The sequence below is a fragment of the Stylophora pistillata genome, chromosome 1 (genome assembly GCF_964205215.1).
Source record: "Stylophora pistillata chromosome 1, jaStyPist1.2, whole genome shotgun sequence".
NCBI lineage: Eukaryota > Metazoa > Cnidaria > Anthozoa > Scleractinia > Pocilloporidae > Stylophora > Stylophora pistillata.
In genome coordinates, this window is record NC_142519.1 from 61723950 (window position 1) to 61745368 (window position 21419).

Genomic DNA, 21419 nt, shown 5'->3' on the forward strand with positions numbered 1-21419 from the left:
GGTGGCATGTTGAGAGCCCTGGCAAAGATGGGATACGTGAGCAGGGAAGCTGAAACTCACTGAGCTTGTAGTCCAGCCGGATGGGTATTACGGCGCAAAAAGCGCGCGTCTCAAACAATAGGCACGGCCGCGTGGCATGCCTGCAAAATCCGAGAAAACGCGCGCTGGTGGCATGTTGAGAGCCCTGGCAAAGATGAAATACGTGGGCAGGGAGGCTGAAACTCACTGAGCTTGTAGTCCAGCGGGATGGGTATTACGGCGCGCAAAGCGCGCGTCTCAAACAATAGGCACGGCCGCGTGGCATGCCTGCAAAATCCGAGAAAACGCGCGCTGGTGGCATGTTGAGAGCCCTGGCAAAGATGGGATACGTGAGCAGGGAAGCTGAAACTCACTGAGCTTGTAGTCCAGCGGGATGGGTATTACGGCGCACAAAGCGCGCGTCTCAAACAATAGGCACGGCCGCGTGGCATGCCTGCAAAATCCGAGAAAACGCGCGCTGGTGGCATGTTAAGAGCCCTGGCAAAGATGGGATACGTGGGCAGGGAGGCTGAAACTCACTGAGCTTGTAGTCCAGCGGGATGGGTATTACGGCGCACAAAACGCGCGTCTCAAACAATAGGCACGGCCGCGTGGCATGCCTGCAAAATCCGAGAAAACGCGCGCTGGTGGCATGTTGAGAGCCCTGGCAAAGATGGGATACGTGGGCAGGGAGGCTGAAACTCACTGACCTTGTAGTCCAGCGAGATGGGTATTACGGCGCGCAAAGCGCGCGTCTCAAACAATAGGCACGGCCGCGTGGCATGCCTGCAAAATCCGAGAAAACGCGCGCTGGTGGCATGTTGAGAGCCCTGGCAAAGATGGGATACGTGAGCAGGGAAGCTGAAACTCACTGAGCTTGTAGTCCAGCGGGATGGGTATTACGGCGCACAAAGGGCGCGTCTCAAACAATAGGCACGGCCGCGTGGCATGCCTGCAAAATCCGAGAAAACGCGCACTGGTGGCATGTTGAGAGCCCTGGCAAAGATGGGATACGTGGGCAGGGAGGCTGAAACTCACTGAGCTTGTAGTCCAGCGGGATGGGTATTACGGCGCGCAAAGCGCGCGTCTCAAACAATAGGCACGGCCGCGTGGCATGCCTGCAAAATCCGAGAAAACGCGCGCTGGTGGCATGTTGAGAGCCCTGGCAAAGATGGGATACGTGAGCAGGGAAGCTGAAACTCACTGAGCTTCTAGTCCAGCGGGATGGGTATTACGGCGCACAAAGCGCGCGTCTCAAACAATAGGCACGGCCGCGTGGCATGCCTGCAAAATCCGAGAAAACGCGCGCTGGTGGCATGTTGAGAGCCCTGGCAAAGATGGGATACGTGGGCAGGGAGGCTGAAACTCACTGAGCTTGTAGTCCAGCGGGATGGGTATTACGGCGCGCAAAGCGCGCGTCTCAAACAATAGGCACGGCCGCGTGGCATGCCTGCAAAATCCGAGAAAACGCGCGCTGGTGGCATGTTGAGAGCCCTGGCAAAGATGGGATACGTGAGCAGGGAAGCTGAAACTCACTGAGCTTGTAGTCCAGCGGGATGGGTATTACGGCGCACAAAGCGCGCGTCTCAAACAATAGGCACGGCCGCGTGGCATGCCTGCAAAATCCGAGAAAACGCGCGCTGGTGGCATGTTGAGAGCCCTGGCAAAGATGGGATACGTGGGCAGGGAGGCTGAAACTCACTGAGCTTGTAGTCCAGCGGGATGGGTATTACGGCGCGCAAAGCGCGCGTCTCAAACAATAGGCACGGCCGCGTGGCATGCCTGCAAAATCCGAGAAAACGCGCGCTGGTGGCATGTTGAGAGCCCTGGCAAAGATGGGATACGTGAGCAGGGAAGCTGAAACTCACTGAGCTTGTAGTCCAGCGGGATGGGTATTACGGCGCACAAAGGGCGCGTCTCAAACAATAGGCACGGCCGCGTGGCATGCCTGCAAAATCCGAGAAAACGCGCGCTGGTGGCATGTTGAGAGCCCTGGCAAAGATGGGATACGTGGGCAGGGAGGCTGAAACTCACTGAGCTTGTAGTCCAGCGGGATGGGTATTACGGCGCGCAAAGCGTGCGTCTCAAACAATAGGCACGGCCGCGTGGCATGCCTGCAAAATCCGAGAAAACGCGCGTTGGTGGCATGTTGAGAGCCCTGGCAAAGATGGGATACGTGAGCAGGGAAGCTGAAACTCACTGAGCTTGTAGTCCAGCGGGATGGGTATTACGGCGCACAAAGCGCGCGTCTCAAACAATAGGCACGGCCGCGTGGCATGCCTGCAAAATCCGAGAAAACGCGCGCTGGTGGCATGTTGAGAGCCCTGGCAAAGATGGGATACGTGGGCAGGGAGGCTGAAACTCACTGAGCTTGTAGTCCAGCGGGATGGGTATTACGGCGCGCAAAGCGCGCGTCTCAAACAATAGGCACGGCCGCGTGGCATGCCTGCAAAATCCGAGAAAACGCGCGCTGGTGGCATGTTGAGAGCCCTGGCAAAGATGGGATACGTGAGCAGGGAAGCTGAAACTCACTGAGCTTGTAGTCCAGCGGGATGGGTATTACGGCGCACAAAGCGCGCGTCTCAAACAATAGGCACGGCCGCGTGGCATGCCTGCAAAATCCGAGAAAACGCGCGCTGGTGGCATGTTGAGAGCCCTGGCAAAGATGGGATACGTGGGCAGGGAGGCTGAAACTCACTGAGCTTGTAGTCCAGCGGGATGGGTATTACGGCGCGCAAAGCGCGCGTCTCAAACAATAGGCACGGCCGCGTGGCATGCCTGCAAAATCCGAGAAAACGCGCGCTGGTGGCATGTTGAGAGCCCTGGCAAAGATGGGATACGTGGGCAGGGAGGCTGAAACTCACTGAGCTTGTAGTCCAGCGGGATGGGTATTACGGCGCACAAAGCGCGCGTCTCAAACAATAGGCACGGCCGCGTGGCATGCCTGCAAAATCCGAGAAAACGCGCGCTGGTGGCATGTTGAGAGCCCTGGCAAAGATGGGATACGTGGGCAGGGAGGCTGAAACTCACTGAGCTTGTAGTCCAGCGGGATGGGTATTACGGCGCGCAAAGCGCGCGTCTCAAACAATAGGCACGGCCGCGTGGCATGCCTGCAAAATCCGAGAAAACGCGCGCTGGTGGCATGTTGAGAGCCCTGGCAAAGATGGGATACGTGAGCAGGGAGGCTGAAACTCACTGAGCTTGTAGTCCAGCGGGATGGGTATTACGGCGCACAAAGCGCGCGTCTCAAACAATAGGCACGGCCGCGTGGCATGCCTGCAAAATCCGAGAAAACGCGCGCTGGTGGCATGTTGAGAGCCCTGGCAAAGATGGGATACGTGGGCAGGGAGGCTGAAACTCACTGAGCTTGTAGTCCAGCGGGATGGGTATTACGGCGCGCAAAGCGCGCGTCTCAAACAATAGGCACGGCCGCGTGGCATGCCTGCAAAATCCGAGAAAACGCGCGCTGGTGGCATGTTGAGAGCCCTGGCAAAGATGGGATACGTGAGCAGGGAAGCTGAAACTCACTGAGCTTCTAGTCCAGCGGGATGGGTATTACGGCGCACAAAGCGCGCGTCTCAAACAATAGGCACGGCCGCGTGGCATGCCTGCAAAATCCGAGAAAACGCGCGCTGGTGGCATGTTGAGAGCCCTGGCAAAGATGGGATACGTGGGCAGGGAGGCTGAAACTCACTGAGCTTGTAGTCCAGCGGGATGGGTATTACGGCGCGCAAAGCGCGCGTCTCAAACAATAGGCACGGCCGCGTGGCATGCCTGCAAAATCCGAGAAAACGCGCGCTGGTGGCATGTTGAGAGCCCTGGCAAAGATGGGATACGTGAGCAGGGAAGCTGAAACTCACTGAGCTTGTAGTCCAGCGGGATGGGTATTACGGCGCACAAAGCGCGCGTCTCAAACAATAGGCACGGCCGAATGGCATGCCTGCAAAATCCGAGAAAACGCGCGCTGGTGGCATGTTGAGAGCCCTGGCAAAGATGGGATACGTGGGCAGGGAGGCTGAAACTCACTGAGCTTGTAGTCCAGCGGGATGGGTATTACGGCGCGCAAAGCGCGCGTCTCAAACAATAGGCACGGCCGCGTGGCATGCCTGCAAAGTCCGAGAAAACGCGCGCTGGTGGCATGTTGAGAGCCCTGGCAAAGATGGGATACGTGAGCAGGGAAGCTGAAACTCACTGAGCTTGTAGACCAGCGGGATGGGTATTACGGCGCACAAAGCGCGCGTCTCAAAAAATAGGCACGGCCGCGTGGCATGCCTGCAAAATCCGAGAAAACGCGCGCTGGTGGCATGTTGAGAGCCCTGGCAAAGATGGGATACGTGGGCAGGGAGGCTGAAACTCACTAAGCTTGTAGTCCAGCGGGATGGGTATTACGGCGCGCAAAGCGCGCGTCTCAAACAATAGGCACGGCCGCGTGGCATGCCTGCAAAATCCGAGAAAACGCGCGCTGTTGGCATGTTGAGAGCCCTGGCAAAGATGGGATACGTGGGCAGGGAGGCTGAAACTCACTGAGCTTGTAGTCCAGCGGGATGGGTATTACGGCGCGCAAAGCGCGCGTCTCAAACAATAGGCACGGCCGCGTGGCATGCCTGCAAAATCCGAGAAAACGCGCGCTGGTGGCATGTTGAGAGCCCTGGCAAAGATGGGATACGTGGGCAGGGAGGCTGAAACTCACTGAGCTTGTAGTCCAGCGGGATGGGTATTACGGCGCGCAAAGCGCGCGTCTCAAACAATAGGCACGGCCGCGTGGCATGCCTGCAAAATCCGAGAAAACGCGCGCTGGTGGCATGTTGAGAGCCCTGGCAAAGATGGGATACGTGAGCAGGGAAGCTGAAACTCACTGAGCTTGTAGTCCAGCGGGATGGGTATTACGGCGCGCAAAGCGCGCGTCTCAAACAATAGGCACGGCCGCGTGGCATGCCTGCAAAATCCGAGAAAACGCGCGCTGGTGGCATGTTGAGAGCCCTGGCAAAGATGGGATACGTGGGCAGGGAGGCTGAAACTCACTGAGCTTGTAGTCCAGCGGGATGGGTATTACGGCGCGCAAAGCGCGCGTCTCAAACAATAGGCACGGCCGCGTGGCATGCCTGCAAAATCCGAGAAAACGCGCGCTGGTGGCATGTTGAGAGCCCTGGCAAAGATGGGATACGTGAGCAGGGAAGCTGAAACTCACTGAGCTTGTAGTCCAGCGGGATGGGTATTACGGCGCACAAAGCGCGCGTCTCAAACAATAGGCACGGCCGCGTGGCATGCCTGCAAAATCCGAGAAAACGCGCGCTGGTGGCATGTTGAGAGCCCTGGCAAAGATGGGATACGTGGGCAGGGAGGCTGAAACTCACTGAGCTTGTAGTCCAGCGGGATGGGTATTACGGCGCGCAAAGCGCGCGTCTCAAACAATAGGCACGGCCGCGTGGCATGCCTGCAAAATCCGAGAAAACGCGCGCTGGTGGCATGTTGAGAGCCCTGGCAAAGATGGGATACGTGAGCAGGGAAGCTGAAACTCACTGAGCTTGTAGTCCAGCGGAATGGGTATTACGGCGCAAAAAGCGCGCGTCTCAAACAATAGGCACGGCCGCGTGGCATGCCTGCAAAATCCGAGAAAACGCGCGCTGGTGGCATGTTGAGAGCCCTGGCAAAGATGGGATACGTGGGCAGGGAGGCTGAAACTCACTGAGCTTGTAGTCCAGCGGCATGGGTATTACGGCGCGCAAAGCGCGCGTCTCAAACAATAGGCACGGCCGCGTGGCATGCCTGCAAAATCCGAGAAAACGCGCGCTGGTGGCATGTTGAGAGCCCTGGCAAAGATGGGATACGTGAGCAGGGAAGCTGAAACTCACTGAGCTTGTAGTCCAGCGGGATGGGTATTACGGCGCACAAAGCGCGCGTCTCAAACAATAAGCACGGCCGCGTGGCATGCCTGCAAAATCCGAGAAAACGCGCGCTGGTGGCATGTTGAGAGCCCTGGCAAAGATGGGATACGTGGGAAGGGAGGCTGAAACTCACTGAGCTTGTAGTCCAGCGGGATGGGTATTACGGCGCGCAAAGCGCGCGTCTCAAACAATAGGCACGGCCGCGTGGCATGCCTGCAAAATCCGAGAAAACGCGCGCTGGTGGCATGTTGAGAGCCCTGGCAAAGATGGGATACGTGAGCAGGGAAGCTGAAGCTCACTGAGCTTGTAGTCCAGCGGGATGGGTATTACGGCGCACAAAGCGCGCGTCTCAAACAATAGGCACGGCCGCGTGGCATGCCTGCAAAATCCGAGAAAACGCGCGCTGGTGGCATGTTGAGAGCCCTGGCAAAGATGGGATACGTGGGCAGGGAGGCTGAAACTCACTGAGCTTGTAGTCCAGCGGGATGGGTATTACGGCGCGCAAAGCGCGCGTCTCAAACAATAGGCACGGCCGCGTGGCATGCCTGCAAAATCCGAGAAAACGCGCGCTGGTGGCATGTTGAGAGCCCTGGCAAAGATGGGATACGTGAGCAGGGAAGCTGAAACTCACTGAGCTTGTAGTCCAGCGGGATGGGTATTACGGCGCACAAAGCGCGCGTCTCAAACAATAGGCACGGCCGCGTGGCATGCCTGCAAAATCCGAGAAAACGCGCGCTGGTGGCATGTTGAGAGCCCTGGCAAAGATGGGATACGTGGGCAGGGAGGCTGAAACTCACTGAGCTTGTAGTCCAGCGGGATGGGTATTACGGCGCGCAAAGCGCGCGTCTCAAACAATAGGCACGGCCGCGTGGCATGCCTGCAAAATCCGAGAAAACGCGCGCTGGTGGCATGTTGAGAGCCCTGGCAAAGATGGGATACGTGAGCAGGGAAGCTGAAACTCACTGAGCTTCTAGTCCAGCGGGATGGGTATTACGGCGCACAAAGCGCGCGTCTCAAACAATAGGCACGGCCGCGTGGCATGCCTGCAAAATCCGAGAAAACGCGCGCTGGTGGCATGTTGAGAGCCCTGGCAAAGATGGGATACGTGGGCAGGGAGGCTGAAACTCACTGAGCTTGTAGTCCAGCGGGATGGGTATTACGGCGCGCAAAGCGCGCGTCTCAAACAATAGGCACGGCCGCGTGGCATGCCTGCAAAATCCGAGAAAACGCGCGCTGGTGGCATGTTGAGAGCCCTGGCAAAGATGGGATACGTGAGCAGGGAAGCTGAAACTCACTGAGCTTGTAGTCCAGCGGGATGGGTATTACGGCGCACAAAGCGCGCGTCTCAAACAATAGGCACGGCCGCATGGCATGCCTGCAAAATCCGAGAAAACGCGCGCTGGTGGCATGTTGAGAGCCCTGGCAAAGATGGGATACGTGGGCAGGGAGGCTGAAACTCACTGAGCTTGTAGTCCAGCGGGATGGGTATTACGGCGCGCAAAGCGCGCGTCTCAAACAATAGGCACGGCCGCGTGGCATGCCTGCAAAATCCGAGAAAACGCGCGCTGGTGGCATGTTGAGAGCCCTGGCAAAGATGGGATACGTGAGCAGGGAAGCTGAAACTCACTGAGCTTGTAGTCCAGCGGGATGGGTATTACGGCGCACAAAGCGCGCGTCTCAAAAAATAGGCACGGCCGCGTGGCATGCCTGCAAAATCCGAGAAAACGCGCGCTGGTGGCATGTTGAGAGCCCTGGCAAAGATGGGATACGTGGGCAGGGAGGCTGAAACTCACTAAGCTTGTAGTCCAGCGGGATGGGTATTACGGCGCGCAAAGCGCGCGTCTCAAACAATAGGCACGGCCGCGTGGCATGCCTGCAAAATCCGAGAAAACGCGCGCTGTTGGCATGTTGAGAGCCCTGGCAAAGATGGGATACGTGGGCAGGGAGGCTGAAACTCACTGAGCTTGTAGTCCAGCGGGATGGGTATTACGGCGCGCAAAGCGCGCGTCTCAAACAATAGGCACGGCCGCGTGGCATGCCTGCAAAATCCGAGAAAACGCGCGCTGGTGGCATGTTGAGAGCCCTGGCAAAGATGGGATACGTGGGCAGGGAGGCTGAAACTCACTGAGCTTGTAGTCCAGCGGGATGGGTATTACGGCGCGCAAAGCGCGCGTCTCAAACAATAGGCACGGCCGCGTGGCATGCCTGCAAAATCCGAGAAAACGCGCGCTGGTGGCATGTTGAGAGCCCTGGCAAAGATGGGATACGTGAGCAGGGAAGCTGAAACTCACTGAGCTTGTAGTCCAGCGGGATGGGTATTACGGCGCGCAAAGCGCGCGTCTCAAACAATAGGCACGGCCGCGTGGCATGCCTGCAAAATCCGAGAAAACGCGCGCTGGTGGCATGTTGAGAGCCCTGGCAAAGATGGGATACGTGGGCAGGGAGGCTGAAACTCACTGAGCTTGTAGTCCAGCGGGATGGGTATTACGGCGCGCAAAGCGCGCGTCTCAAACAATAGGCACGGCCGCGTGGCATGCCTGCAAAATCCGAGAAAACGCGCGCTGGTGGCATGTTGAGAGCCCTGGCAAAGATGGGATACGTGAGCAGGGAAGCTGAAACTCACTGAGCTTGTAGTCCAGCCGGATGGGTATTACGGCGCACAAAGCGCGCGTCTCAAACAATAGGCACGGCCGCGTGGCATGCCTGCAAAATCCGAGAAAACGCGCGCTGGTGGCATGTTGAGAGCCCTGGCAAAGATGGGATACGTGGGCAGGGAGGCTGAAACTCACTGAGCTTGTAGTCCAGCGGGATGGGTATTACGGCGCGCAAAGCGCGCGTCTCAAACAATAGGCACGGCCGCGTGGCATGCCTGCAAAATCCGAGAAAACGCGCGCTGGTGGCATGTTGAGAGCCCTGGCAAAGATGGGATACGTGAGCAGGGAAGCTGAAACTCACTGAGCTTGTAGTCCAGCGGGATGGGTATTACGGCGCACAAAGCGCGCGTCTCAAACAATAGGCACGGCCGCGTGGCATGCCTGCAAAATCCGAGAAAACGCGCGCTGGTGGCATGTTGAGAGCCCTGGCAAAGATGGGATACGTGGGCAGGGAGGCTGAAACTCACTGAGCTTGTAGTCCAGCGGGATGGGTATTACGGCGCGCAAAGCGTGCGTCTCAAACAATAGGCACGACCGCGTGGCATGCCTGCAAAATCCGAGAAAACGCGCGCTGGTGGCATGTTGAGAGCCCTGGCAAAGATGGGATACGTGAGCAGGGAAGCTGAAACTCACTGAGCTTGTAGTCCAGCGGGATGGGTATTACGGCGCACAAAGCGCGCGTCTCAAACAATAGGCACGGCCGCGTGGCATGCCTGCAAAATCCGAGAAAACGCGCGCTGGTGGCATGTTGAGAGCCCTGGCAAAGATGGGATACGTGGGCAGGGAGGCTGAAACTCACTGAGCTTGTAGTCCAGCGGGATGGGTATTACGGCGCGCAAAGCGCGCGTCTCAAACAATAGGCACGGCCGCGTGGCATGCCTGCAAAATCCGAGAAAACGCGCGCTGGTGGCATGTTGAGAGCCCTGGCAAAGATGGGATACGTGAGCAGGGAAGCTGAAACTCACTGAGCTTGTAGTCCAGCGGGATGGGTATTACGGCGCACAAAGCGCGCGTCTCAAACAATAGGCACGGCCGCGTGGCATGCCTGCAAAATCCGAGAAAACGCGCGCTGGTGGCATGTTGAGAGCCCTGGCAAAGATGGGATACGTGGGCAGGGAGGCTGAAACTCACTGAGCTTGTAGTCCAGCGGGATGGGTATTACGGCGCGCAAAGCGCGCGTCTCAAACAATAGGCACGGCCGCGTGGCATGCCTGCAAAATCCGAGAAAACGCGCGCTGGTGGCATGTTGAGAGCCCTGGCAAAGATGGGATACGTGAGCAGGGAAGCTGAAACTCACTGAGCTTGTAGTCCAGCGGAATGGGTATTACGGCGCACAAAGCGCGCGTCTCAAACAATAGGCACGGCCGCGTGGCATGCCTGCAAAATCCGAGAAAAAGCGCGCTGGTGGCATGTTGAGAGCCCTGGCAAAGATGGGATACGTGGGCAGGGAGGCTGAAACTCACTGAGCTTGTAGTCCAGCGGGATGGGTATTACGGCGCGCAAAGCGCGCGTCTCAAACAATAGGCACGGCCGCGTGGCATGCCTGCAAAATCCGAGAAAACGCGCGCTGGTGGCATGTTGAGAGCCCTGGCAAAGATGGGATACGTGGGCAGGGAGGCTGAAACTCACTGAGCTTGTAGTCCAGCGGGATGGGTATTACGGCGCGCAAAGCGCGCGTCTCAAACAATAGGCACGGCCGCGTGGCATGCCTGCAAAATCCGAGAAAACGCGCGCTGGTGGCATGTTGAGAGCCCTGGCAAAGATGGGATACGTGAGCAGGGAAGCTGAAACTCACTGAGCTTGTAGTCCAGCGGGATGGGTATTACGGCGCACAAAGCGCGCGTCTCAAACAATAGGCACGGCCGCGTGGCATGCCTGCAAAATCCGAGAAAACGCGCGCTGGTGGCATGTTGAGAGCCCTGGCAAAGATGGGATACGTGGGCAGGGAGGCTGAAACTCACTGAGCTTGTAGTCCAGCGGGATGGGTATTACGGCGCGCAAAGCGCGCGTCTCAAACAATAGGCACGGCCGCGTGGCATGCCTGCAAAACCCGAGAAAACGCGCGCTGGTGGCATGTTGAGAGCCCTGGCAAAGATGGGATACGTGAGCAGGGAAGCTGAAACTCACTGAGCTTGTAGTCCAGCGGGATGGGTATTACGGCGCACAAAGCGCGCGTGTCAAACAATAGGCACGGCCGCGTGGCATGCCTGCAAAATCCTAGAAAACGCGCGCTGGTGGCATGTTGAGAGCCCTGGCAAAGATGGGATACGTGGGCAGGGAGGCTGAAACTCACTGAGCTTGTAGTCCAGCGGGATGGGTATTACGGCGCGCAAAGCGCGCGTCTCAAACAATAGGCACGGCCGCGTGGCATGCCTGCAAAATCCGAGAAAACGCGCGCTGGTGGCATGTTGAGAGCCCTGGCAAAGATGGGATACGTGAGCAGGGAAGCTGAAACTCACTGAGCTTGTAGTCCAGTGGGATGGGTATTACGGCGCACAAAGCGCGCGTCTCAAACAATAGGCACGGCCGCGTGGCATGCCTGCAAAATCCGAGAAAACGGGCGCTGGTGGCATGTTGAGAGCCCTGGCAAAGATGGGATACGTGGGCAGGGAGACTGAAACTCACTGAGCTTGTAGTCCAGCGGGATGGGTATTACGGCGCGCAAAGCGCGCGTCTCAAACAAAAGGCACGGCCGCGTGGCATGCCTGCAAAATCCGAAAAAACGCGCGCTGGTGGCATGTTGAGAGCCCTGGCAAAGATGGGATACGTGAGCAGGGAAGCTGAAACTCACTGAGCTTGTAGTCCAGCGGGATGGGTATTACGGCGCACAAAGCGCGCGTCTCAAACAATAGGCACGGCCGCGTGGCATGCCTGCAAAATCCGAGAAAACGCGCGCTGGTGGCATGTTGAGAGCCCTGGCAAAGATGGGATACGTGGGCAGGGAGGCTGAAACTCACTGAGCTTGTAGTCCAGCGGGATGGGTATTACGGCGCGCAAAGCGCGCGTCTCAAACAATAGGCACGGCCGCGTGGCATGCCTGCAAAATCCGAGAAAACGCGCGCTGGTGGCATGTTGAGAGCCCTGGCAAAGATGGGATACGTGAGCAGGGAAGCTGAAACTCACTGAGCTTGTAGTCCAGCGGGATGGGTATTACGGCGCACAAAGCGCGCGTCTCAAACAATAGGCACGGCCGCGTGGCATGCCTGCAAAATCCGAGAAAACGCGCGCTGGTGGCATGTTGAGAGCCCTGGCAAAGATGGGATACGTGGGCAGGGAGGCTGAAACTCACTGAGCTTGTAGTCCAGCGGGATGGGTATTACGGCGCGAAAAGCGCGCGTCTCAAACAATAGGCACGGCCGCGTGGCATGCCTGCAAAATCCGAGAAAACGCGCGCTGGTGGCATGTTGAGAGCCCTGGCAAAGATGGGATACGTGAGCAGGGAAGCTGAAACTCACTGAGCTTGTAGTCCAGCGGGATGGGTATTACGGCGCACAAAGCGCGCGTCTCAAACAATAGGCACGGCCGCGTGGCATGCCTGCAAAATCCGAGAAAACGCGCGCTGGTGGCATGTTGAGAGCCCTGGCAAAGATGGGATACGTGGGCAGGGAGGCTGAAACTCACTGAGCTTGTAGTCCAGCGGGATGGGTATTACGGCGCGCAAAGCGCGCGTCTCAAACAATAGGCACGGCCGCGTGGCATGCCTGCAAAATCCGAGAAAACGCGCGCTGGTGGCATGTTGAGAGCCCTGGCAAAGATGGGATACGTGAGCAGGGACGCTGAAACTCACTGAGCTTGTAGTCCAGCGGGATGGGTATTACGGCGCACAAAGCGCGCGTCTCAAACAATAGGCACGGCCGCGTGGCATGCCTGCAAAATCCGAGAAAACGCGCGCTGGTGGCATGTTGAGAGCCCTGGCAAAGATGGGATACGTGGGCAGGGAGGCTGAAACTCACTGAGCTTGTAGTCCAGCGGGATGGGTATTACGGCGCGCAAAGCGCGCGTCTCAAACAATAGGCACGGCCGCGTGGCATGCCTGCAAAATCCGAGAAAACGCGCGCTGGTGGCATGTTGAGAGCCCTGGCAAAGATGGGATACGTGGGCAGGGAAGCTGAAACTCACTGAGATTGTAGTCCAGCGGGATGGGTATTACGGCGCACAAAGCGCGCGTCTCAAACAATAGGCACGGCCGCGTGGCATGCCTGCAAAATCCGAGAAAACGCGCGCTGGTGGCATGTTGAGAGCCCTGGCAAAGATGGGATACGTGGGCAGGGAGGCTGAAACTCACTGAGCTTGTAGTCCAGCGGGATGGGTATTACGGCGCGCAAAGCGCTTGTCTCAAACAATAGGCACGGCCGCGTGGCATGCCTGCAAAATCCGAGAAAACGCGCGCTGGTGGCATGTTGAGAGCCCTGGCAAAGATGGGATACGTGGGCAGGGAGGCTGAAACTCACTGAGCTTGTAGTCCAGCGGGATGGGTATTACGGCGCGCAAAGCGCGCGTCTCAAACAATAGGCACGGCCGCGTGGCATGCCTGCAAAGTCCGAGAAAACGCGCGCTGGTGGCATGTTGAGAGCGCTGGCAAAGATGGGATACGTGAGCAGGGAAGCTGAAACTCACTGAGCTTGTAGTCCAGCGGGATGGGTATTACGGCGCACAAAGCGCGCGTCTCAAACAATAGGCACGGCCGCATGGCATGCCTGCAAAATCCGAGAAAACGCGCGCTGGTGGCATGTTGAGAGCCCTGGCAAAGATGGGATACGTGGGCAGGGAGGCTGAAACTCACTGAGCTTGTAGTCCAGCGGGATGGGTATTACGGCGCGCAAAGCGCGCGTCTCAAACAATAGGCACGGCCGCGTGGCATGCCTGCAAAATCCGAGAAAACGCGCGCTGGTGGCATGTTGAGAGCCCTGGCAAAGATGGGATACGTGGGCAGGGAGGCTGAAACTCACTGAGCTTGTAGTCCAGCGGGATGGGTATTACGGCGCGCAAAGCGCGCGTCTCAAACAATAGGCACGGCCGCGTGGCATGCCTGCAAAATCCGAGAAAACGCGCGCTGGTGGCATGTTGAGAGCCCTCGCAAAGATGGGATACGTGAGCAGGGAAGCTGAAACTCACTGAGCTTGTAGTCCAGCGGGATGGGTATTACGGCGCACAAAGCGCGCGTCTCAAACAATAGGCACGGCCGCGTGGCATGCCTGCAAAATCCGAGAAAACGCGCGCTGGTGGCATGTTGAGAGCCCTGGCAAAGATGGGATACGTGGGCAGGGAGGCTGAAACTCACTGAGCTTGTAGTCCAGCGGGATGGGTATTACGGCGCGCAAAGCGCGCGTCTCAAACAATAGGCACGGCCGCGTGGCATGCCTGCAAAATCCGAGAAAACGCGCGCTGGTGGCATGTTGAGAGCCCTGGCAAAGATGGGATACGTGAGCAGGGAAGCTGAAACTCACTGAGCTTGTAGTCCAGCGGGATGGGTATTACGGCGCACAAAGCGCGCGTCTCAAACAATAGGCACGGCCGCGTGGCATGCCTGCAAAATCCGAGAAAACGCGCGCTGGTGGCATGTTGAGAGCCCTGGCAAAGATGGGATACGTGGGCAGGGAGGCTGAAACTCACTGAGCTTGTAGTCCAGCGGGATGGGTATTACGGCGCGCAAAGCGCGCGTCTCAAACAATAGGCACGGCCGCGTGGCATGCCTGCAAAATCCGAGAAAACGCGCGCTGGTGGCATGTTGAGAGCCCTGGCAAAGATGGGATACGTGGGCAGGGAGGCTGAAACTCACTGAGCTTGTAGTCCAGCGGGATGGGTATTACGGCGCGCAAAGCGCGCGTCTCAAACAATAGGCACGGCCGCGTGGCATGCCTGCAAAATCCGAGAAAACGCGCGCTGGTGGCATGTTGAGAGCCCTGGCAAAGATGGGATACGTGGGCAGGGAGGCTGAAACTCACTGAGCTTGTAGTCCAGCGGGATGGGTATTACGGCGCGCAAAGCGCGCGTCTCAAACAATAGGCACGGCCGCGTGGCATGCCTGCAAAATCCGAGAAAACGCGCGCTGGTGGCATGTTGAGAGCCCTGGCAAAGATGGGATACGTGAGCAGGGAAGCTGAAACTCACTGAGCTTGTAGTCCAGCGGGATGGGTATTACGGCGCACAAAGCGCGCGTCTCAAACAATAGGCACGGCCGCGTGGCATGCCTGCAAAATCCGAGAAAACGCGCGCTGGTGGCATGTTGAGAGCCCTGGCAAAGATGGGATACGTGGGCAGGGAGGCTGAAACTCACTGAGCTTGTAGTCCAGCGGGATGGGTATTACGGCGCACAAAGCGCGCGTCTCAAACAATAGGCACGGCCGCGTGGCATGCCTGCAAAATCCGAGAAAACGCGCGCTGGTGGCATGTTGAGAGCCCTGGCAAAGATGGGATACGTGAGCAGGGAGGCTGAAACTCACTGAGCTTGTAGTCCAGCGGGATGGGTATTACGGCGCACAAAGCGCGCGTCTCAAACAATAGGCACGGCCGCGTGGCATGCCTGCAAAATCCGAGAAAACGCGCGCTGGTGGCATGTTGAGAGCCCTGGCAAAGATGGGATACGTGGGCAGGGAGGCTGAAACTCACTGAGCTTGTAGTCCAGCGGGATGGGTATTACGGCGCGCAAAGCGCGCGTCTCAAACAATAGGCACGGCCGCGTGGCATGCCTGCAAAATCCGAGAAAACGCGCGCTGGTGGCATGTTGAGAGCCCTGGCAAAGATGGGATACGTGAGCAGGGAGGCTGAAACTCACTGAGCTTGTAGTCCAGCGGGATGGGTATTACGGCGCACAAAGCGCGCGTCTCAAACAATAGGCACGGCCGCGTGGCATGCCTGCAAAATCCGAGAAAACGCGCGCTGGTGGCATGTTGAGAGCCCTGGCAAAGATGGGATACGTGGGCAGGGAGGCTGAAACTCACTGAGCTTGTAGTCCAGCGGGATGGGTATTACGGCGCACAAAGCGCGCGTCTCAAACAATAGGCACGGCCGCGTGGCATGCCTGCAAAATCCGAGAAAACGCGCGCTGGTGGCATGTTGAGAGCCCTGGCAAAGATGGGATACGTGGGCAGGGAGGCTGAAACTCACTGAGCTTGTAGTCCAGCGGGATGGGTATTACGGCGCACAAAGCGCGCGTCTCAAACAATAGGCACGGCCGCGTGGCATGCCTGCAAAATCCGAGAAAACGCGCGCTGGTGGCATGTTGAGAGCCCTGGCAAAGATGGGATACGTGGGCAGGGAGGCTGAAACTCACTGAGCTTGTAGTCCAGCGGGATGGGTATTACGGCGCACAAAGCGCGCGTCTCAAACAATAGGCACGGCCGCGTGGCATGCCTGCAAAATCCGAGAAAACGCGCGCTGGTGGCATGTTGAGAGCCCTGGCAAAGATGGGATACGTGGGCAGGGAGGCTGAAACTCACTGAGCTTGTAGTCCAGCGGGATGGGTATTACGGCGCACAAAGCGCGCGTCTCAAACAATAGGCACGGCCGCGTGGCATGCCTGCAAAATCCGAGAAAACGCGCGCTGGTGGCATGTTGAGAGCCCTGGCAAAGATGGGATACGTGGGCAGGGAGGCTGAAACTCACTGAGCTTGTAGTCCAGCGGGATGGGTATTACGGCGCACAAAGCGCGCGTCTCAAACAATAGGCACGGCCGCGTGGCATGCCTGCAAAATCCGAGAAAACGCGCGCTGGTGGCATGTTGAGAGCCCTGGCAAAGATGGGATACGTGGGCAGGGAGGCTGAAACTCACTGAGCTTGTAGTCCAGCGGGATGGGTATTACGGCGCACAAAGCGCGCGTCTCAAACAATAGGCACGGCCGCGTGGCATGCCTGCAAAATCCGAGAAAACGCGCGCTGGTGGCATGTTGAGAGCCCTGGCAAAGATGGGATACGTGGGCAGGGAGGCTGAAACTCACTGAGCTTGTAGTCCAGCGGGATGGGTATTACGGCGCACAAAGCGCGCGTCTCAAACAATAGGCACGGCCGCGTGGCATGCCTGCAAAATCCGAGAAAACGCGCGCTGGTGGCATGTTGAGAGCCCTGGCAAAGATGGGATACGTGGGCAGGGAGGCTGAAACTCACTGAGCTTGTAGTCCAGCGGGATGGGTATTACGGCGCACAAAGCGCGCGTCTCAAACAATAGGCACGGCCGCGTGGCATGCCTGCAAAATCCGAGAAAACGCGCGCTGGTGGCATGTTGAGAGCCCTGGCAAAGATGGGATACGTGGGCAGGGAGGCTGAAACTCACTGAGCTTGTAGTCCAGCGGGATGGGTATTACGGCGCACAAAGCGCGCGTCTCAAACAATAGGCACGGCCGCGTGGCATGCCTGCAAAATCCGAGAAAACGCGCGCTGGTGGCATGTTGAGAGCCCTGGCAAAGATGGGATACGTGGGCAGGGAGGCTGAAACTCACTGAGCTTGTAGTCCAGCGGGATGGGTATTACGGCGCACAAAGCGCGCGTCTCAAACAATAGGCACGGCCGCGTGGCATGCCCGCAAAATCCGAGAAAACGCGCGCTGGTGGCATGTTGAGAGCCCTGGCAAAGATGGGATACGTGGGCAGGGAGACTGAAACTCACTGAGCTTGTAGTCCAGCGGGATGGGTATTACGGCGCACAAAGCGCGCGTCTCAAACAATAGGCACGGCCGCGTGGCATGCCCGCAAAATCCGAGAAAACGCGCGCTGGTGGCATGTTGAGAGCCCTGGCAAAGATGGGATACGTGGGCAGGGAGGCTGAAACTCACTGAGCTTGTAGTCCAGCGGGATGGGTATTACGGCGCACAAAGCGCGCGTCTCAAACAATAGGCACGGCCGCGTGGCATGCCCGCAAAATCCGAGAAAACGCGCGCTGGTGGCATGTTGAGAGCCCTGGCAAAGATGGGATACGTGGGCAGGGAGGCTGAAACTCACTGAGCTTGTAGTCCAGCGGGATGGGTATTACGGCGCACAAAGCGCGCGTCTCAAACAATAGGCACGGCCGCGTGGCATGCCCGCAAAATCCGAGAAAACGCGCGCTGGTGGCATGTTGAGAGCCCTGGCAAAGATGGGATACGTGGGCAGGGAGGCTGAAACTCACTGAGCTTGTAGTCCAGCGGGATGGGTATTACGGCGCACAAAGCGCGCGTCTCAAACAATAGGCACGGCCGCGTGGCATGCCCGCAAAATCCGAGAAAACGCGCGCTGGTGGCATGTTGAGAGCCCTGGCAAAGATGGGATACGTGGGCAGGGAGGCTGAAACTCACTGAGCTTGTAGTCCAGCGGGATGGGTATTACGGCGCACAAAGCGCGCGTCTCAAACAATAGGCACGGCCGCGTGGCATGCCCGCAAAATCCGAGAAAACGCGCGCTGGTGGCATGTTGAGAGCCCTGGCAAAGATGGGATACGTGGGCAGGGAGGCTGAAACTCACTGAGCTTGTAGTCCAGCGGGATGGGTATTACGGCGCACAAAGCGCGCGTCTCAAACAATAGGCACGGCCGCGTGGCATGCCCGCAAAATCCGAGAAAACGCGCGCTGGTGGCATGTTGAGAGCCCTGGCAAAGATGGGATACGTGGGCAGGGAGGCTGAAACTCACTGAGCTTGTAGTCCAGCGGGATGGGTATTACGGCGCACAAAGCGCGCGTCTCAAACAATAGGCACGGCCGCGTGGCATGCCCGCAAAATCCGAGAAAACGCGCGCTGGTGGCATGTTGAGAGCCCTGGCAAAGATGGGATACGTGGGCAGGGAGGCTGAAACTCACTGAGCTTGTAGTCCAGCGGGATGGGTATTACGGCGCACAAAGCGCGCGTCTCAAACAATAGGCACGGCCGCGTGGCATGCCCGCAAAATCCGAGAAAACGCGCGCTGGTGGCATGTTGAGAGCCCTGGCAAAGATGGGATACGTGGGCAGGGAGGCTGAAACTCACTGAGCTTGTAGTCCAGCGGGATGGGTATTACGGCGCACAAAGCGCGCGTCTCAAACAATAGGCACGGCCGCGTGGCATGCCCGCAAAATCCGAGAAAACGCGCGCTGGTGGCATGTTGAGAGCCCTGGCAAAGATGGGATACGTGGGCAGGGAGGCTGAAACTCACTGAGCTTGTAGTCCAGCGGGATGGGTATTACGGCGCACAAAGCGCGCGTCTCAAACAATAGGCACGGCCGCGTGGCATGCCCGCAAAATCCGAGAAAACGCGCGCTGGTGGCATGTTGAGAGCCCTGGCAAAGATGGGATACGTGGGCAGGGAGGCTGAAACTCACTGAGCTTGTAGTCCAGCGGGATGGGTATTACGGCGCACAAAGCGCGCGTCTCAAACAATAGGCACGGCCGCGTGGCATGCCCGCAAAATCCGAGAAAACGCGCGCTGGTGGCATGTTGAGAGCCCTGGCAAAGATGGGATACGTGGGCAGGGAGGCTGAAACTCACTGAGCTTGTAGTCCAGCGGGATGGGTATTACGGCGCACAAAGCGCGCGTCTCAAACAATAGGCACGGCCGCGTGGCATGCCCGCAAAATCCGAGAAAACGCGCGCTGGTGGCATGTTGAGAGCCCTGGCAAAGATGGGATACGTGGGCAGGGAGGCTGAAACTCACTGAGCTTGTAGTCCAGCGGGATGGGTATTACGGCGCACAAAGCGCGCGTCTCAAACAATAGGCACGGCCGCGTGGCATGCCCGCAAAATCCGAGAAAACGCGCGCTGGTGGCATGTTGAGAGCCCTGGCAAAGATGGGATACGTGGGCAGGGAGGCTGAAACTCACTGAGCTTGTAGTCCAGCGGGATGGGTATTACGGCGCACAAAGCGCGCGTCTCAAACAATAGGCACGGCCGCGTGGCATGCCCGCAAAATCCGAGAAAACGCGCGCTGGTGGCATGTTGAGAGCCCTGGCAAAGATGGGATACGTGGGCAGGGAGGCTGAAACTCACTGAGCTTGTAGTCCAGCGGGATGGGTATTACGGCGCACAAAGCGCGCGTCTCAAACAATAGGCACGGCCGCGTGGCATGCCCGCAAAATCCGAGAAAACGCGCGCTGGTGGCATGTTGAGAGCCCTGGCAAAGATGGGATACGTGGGCAGGGAGGCTGAAACTCACTGAGCTTGTAGTCCAGCGGGATGGGTATTACGGCGCACAAAGCGCGCGTCTCAAACAATAGGCACGGCCGCGTGGCATGCCCGCAAAATCCGAGAAAACGCGCGCTGGTGGCATGTTGAGAGCCCTGGCAAAGATGGGATACGTGGGCAGGGAGGCTGAAACTCACTGAGCTTGTAGTCCAGCGGGATGGGTATTACGGCGCACAAAGCGCGCGTCTCAAACAATAGGCACGGCCGCGTGGCATGCCCGCAAAATCCGAGAAAACGCGCGCTGGTGGCATGTTGAGAGCCCTGGCAAAGATGGGATACGTGGGCAGGGAGGCTGAAACTCACTGAGCTTGTAGTCCAGCGGGATGGGTATTACGGCGCACAAAGCGCGCGTCTCAAACAATAGGCACGGCCGCGTGGCATGCCCGCAAAATCCGAGAAAACGCGCGCTGGTGGCATGTTGAGAGCCCTGGCAAAGACGGGATACGTGGGCAGGGAGGCTGAAACTCACTGAGCTTGTAGTCCAGCGGGATGGGTATTACGGCGCACAAAGCGCGCGTCTCAAACAATAGGCACGGCCGCGTGGCATGCCCGCAAAATCCGAGAAAACGCGCGCTGGTGGCATGTTGAGAGCCCTGGCAAAGACGGGATACGTGGGCAGGGAGGCTGAAACTCACTGAGCTTGTAGTCCAGCGGAATGGGTATTACGGCGCACAAAGCGCGCGTCTCAAACAATAGGCACGGCCGCGTGGCATGCCCGCAAAATCCGAGAAAACGCGCGCTGGTGGCATGTTGAGAGCCCTGGCAAAGACGGGATACGTGGGCAGGGAGGCTGAAACTCACTGAGCTTGTAGTCCAGCGAGATGGGTATTACGGCGCACAAAGCGCGCGTCTCAAACAATAGGCACGGCCGCGTGGCATGCCCGCAAAATCCGAGAAAACTCGCGCTGGTGGCATGTTGAGAGCCCTGGCAAAGACGGGATACGTGGGCAGGGAGGCTGAAACTCACTGAGCTTGTAGTCCAGCGGGATGGGTATTACGGCGCACAAAGCGCGCGTCTCAAACAATAGGCACGGCCGCGTGGCATGCCCGCAAAATCCGAGAAAACGCGCGCTGGTGGCATGTTGAGAGCCCTGGCAAAGATGGGATACGTGGGCAGGGAGGCTGAAACTCACTGAGCTTGTAGTTCAGCGGGATGGGTATTACGGCGCACAAAGCGCGCGTCTCAAACAATAGGCACGGCCGCGTGGCATGCCCGCAAAATCCGAGAAACCGCGCGCTGGTGGCATGTTGAGAGCCCTGGCAAAGACGGGATACGTGGGCAGGGACGCTGAAACTCACTGAGCTTGTAGTCCAGCGAGATGGGTATTACGGCGCACAAAGCGCGCGTCTCAAACAATAGGCACGGCCGCGTGGCATGCCCGCAAAATCCGAAAAAACGCGCGCTGGTGGCATGTTGAGAGCCCTGGCAAAGACGGGATACGTGGGCAGGGAGGCTGAAACTCACTGAGCTTGTAGTCCAGAGGGATGGGTATTACGGCGCTCAAAGCGCGCGTCTCAAACAATAGGCACGGCCGCGTGGCATGCCCGCAAAATCTGAGTAAACGCGCGCTGGTGGCATGTTGAGAGCCCTGGCAAAGATGGGATACGTGGGCAGGCAGGCTGAACTTCACTGAGCTTGTAGTCCAGCGGGATGGGTATTACGGCGCACAAAGCGCGCGTCTCAAACAATAGGCACGGCCGCGTGGCATGCCCTCAAAATCCGAGAAAACGCGCGCTGGTGG